At 31.4% G+C, this 3253-nt stretch overlaps 1 long non-coding RNA gene across 1 annotated transcript; it reads right to left on the bottom strand.

The window, feature by feature from the left end:
• Positions 1-400: 400 nt before the first annotated feature.
• On the bottom strand, positions 401-2792 carry LOC131537470 (uncharacterized). Its single transcript, XR_009270287.1, has 4 exons — positions 2279-2792; positions 1924-2028; positions 1578-1650; positions 401-889 (listed from the first exon to the last, which is right to left on the bottom strand). It is a non-coding gene; the product is annotated as an uncharacterized LOC131537470 (long non-coding RNA).
• Between the last annotated feature and the right edge of the window lie 461 nt (positions 2793-3253).

Genomic DNA, 3253 nt, shown 5'->3' with positions numbered 1-3253 from the left:
ATTGACCTAATTTATTCATCTTGATAGGTATACACATGCACACTACTGGAAATACATCATAATAGGGTAGTTAAGTCAACTGCAATTTCCATTTTATACCAATTTGAAACAGGAAAAATCCCTTCAAATATAGTTAACATTTAGAAGTCATCAATAAAGTTATTAAATGGCAAAAGTTGCCTTGTTACATGTTATTAGCTAATAAACTGTTACATGAACTCAGTTAAGGAAGGAAACTCAGAGATAAAACAGGTAAGATTAATAGGTTCTAGTAGGTGTTTCTGGGTAGGGATGCTAGCATTGACCCATTAACTGACAGTAAGAATTTTCGCTATTAACACATCAGTTAAATTGTTAAGGAATAATTTGTAATGTTTTCCTTTAAAAAAATGCTGCATGGATTAAAAAAACTGCATTGTCAAAATGGCATTGAGAGCAAAAAAACAAGTTACACTCAAGTTGTTAGTTAATCCTTTAAATTTTACAGGTATTCAGAAACAAGATAAATAACAGAAGGTATAAGTAGCTTTTTTTATTATGTGTCAAAGCCTAAACTATAAACTTTTAGAAGCTTGAAAATAAAGACTTCCAATGGAAAGACAAAAATGATGAATGAAAATCAAAAATAAAAACATTTGTTTGAAGATGAATGAAATTCATTCAAAATGAATTTGGAACAACATGAGGGTGAGCAAACCATGACAGATTATTATTATTTTTTTAACTATGCTGATCTCAGCTAAAATTTTAAAATGTTGCCAAGTAAATATAAAGTTGTCCTGACATGTGTCCTACCTTGTGTATCTTGAAACAATCTGCAGAGACTACTTTTCAGATAGTAGTAGATCTGCCAGGATCATAACTTGAATGGCTGATGCCATTATTGTCCCTGAAGACAAAACACAAAATTAGAGAAATTTAACTCACAATTAAGCAACATTTATGGACAGCTTATTTTTATGAATCATAAGACAATTTTTAACCACTACAAACTTAGCATTAGCAATTACCTGACATCTTTATAAGAAAACAAAGCAACTTTAGGATAAGGGAAAGTAGAAGTTTTTTTTCCCCCATCTATATTAGTTAAGTATATAAATGTATAACTATAATCAGAACTTAAGACTTCACTGGTATTCTTCTGAAGCAACACAAAATACCAAAAGACTTGACGGAATGACAAACTGAAATTTAAGATGTTATTCACTCTGCCAATTCACTCTGCATCAAACTGGTGGCACCCTACATTACATCAAACATGACTGGTCTTTAGATGTCATTCTTGTGGGATGTTAGTTTGTTATTTTTCATCTGTATTGTGTAACGTTATTCACAATTTGATCTTTAGGTTTAAATTTCAATCTAATATTCACAAAACAAAAGTATACTATTGCTTCAGAAGACTTAACATTTGTGCTGCTGGTCATTTCTGGTCATCATTACATCTGCATTAATAGCAATTCATCAAAATATAAAAACTGAAGAACGATGAATTTAAATAACTGTTTATAAGGTGACAAATTACATCTTGTACAACACTAAAGCCCATCAATTTGTTTAATGTGAATTCTACTTACTTTATTTTAGGCTCATATTAGTATCAGCCGTCTTGTTGCAAATGACATCACACCACCCCTCGCTGCCTTTGCACTGAAAAGATTGATTTCAAAAGCATGACAACAATTTGTTAGTATGAATTTTAAGAAAGACAGTGAGGAGCAAATAACAGTGTAAAATGTTAACTAAAGTTAACAAAACAGTCATTATAAATGCTCCTCAGCCCCTTTGTTCACTGCGTTCGGCGGATTTAGAAAACTTGATCAGCATCACATGGATATTCTAGATCAAACTGACAAAGCGGATAATAATGATTAACTAAAAGTTTAAAGGCATTGTAATACAGAGAATATGTCTTTGCTTTACCTCTCTTGAGAACTGTGGCGAGTGACGGTTACAGATGACGACATCCTGTCAGCTGTCTCTCCAGTTTAAAAATACAATTCGCGGGACTCGTTTGTCTGTGTCCAGCTGTGAGAAACCACACACACACACACACACACACACACACACACACACCTTAATTTATCACTGACAAACTGTTGTGTATAACACTGCATATTTAACACTTGCCGTTGATAACTTTGATGTGGTTGTCCTTGCTTCTTTGCTAGCTAACATTACAATGATAACTGAGCTGGTTAATCTTCAGATAAAATTGACAAAACACAAAATAACGTTCAAAAGTGCTTTAAATAGGAATAAAAAAGTGAATGCTTACCTGTTATTTTCCGTGACGGCGTCGCGAGCCGTCCGGCTGTGATCCCGTGGCTGTGAGCTGTGGGGGAGGGGCGGATGTGACTGACTGAAAAATGCGCGCGGTTTTTGAAAAACACCCGGATAATATTTTGTCTCGAGTAAAATTAATTTCTTTAAAAGGATTGATCTATGCTTAATATGAAACAGATTTATGTATTTATTGTATTATCTTTAGTTATGAAGGCTATTTAATTAATATTGAAAGAGATAAAGCAAACGTGATTTCTAGAAAAACAATGTTAGAAATCATGAATTAAGCAAATTTTTCTTTAAAATATTTTGTGGTCAGCCATTTAGACATAATAACCATATGGTAGATTAAATTAATTTATACTTATTTAGATTGAGTTCCCCTTAACCTAATTAGATTTTGAGTTCACATCACATATATATTGAGTTGAAATAACTTTTTTTGTTAAATTAACTAATTTAATTTAGCAAATGCCACTGATTTACAGTGTATGACATTTCACTATAGGCCTATGACTTCAAAAGTTATAAAAGATATATAATTAATAATGATAAAGTATATAATTATAAAAGATTCAGTGACTTTGCCACATCCTAATCGAGGTTGTAGTTTCATATTTAAATACATTTTATTTTTCTATCATATTCTGTTCTATTCTTGTTTTATATAGCCTATAAGTGTTTTTTTTTTCTAAAGATGTTTCTCCCAACATTATGGTAATGTTAATAAAGTAGCCTGAAATCATAAGGACATGAATACTGTTCTCAGAATGTTTTGATAACAACATAATAACATTTAGCAATTAATTATTAATTTAGAAATTATATTACATTACAATAACGTTCTAAGAATGTTGTTCTAAAAATGTTTTCTCTCAACATTATGAGAACGTTCATTAAGTACAAATGACGTCTAAAGACGTTCCAAGAACGTTGTTCTAAGAACGTTTTCTATCAACACTATAAG

This window comes from Onychostoma macrolepis, chromosome 03 (assembly GCF_012432095.1).
Source record: "Onychostoma macrolepis isolate SWU-2019 chromosome 03, ASM1243209v1, whole genome shotgun sequence".
Lineage (NCBI taxonomy): Eukaryota > Metazoa > Chordata > Actinopteri > Cypriniformes > Cyprinidae > Onychostoma > Onychostoma macrolepis.
Note: the sequence above shows the minus strand (reverse complement) of the source record. Positions and strands in the feature narration are given on the sequence as shown.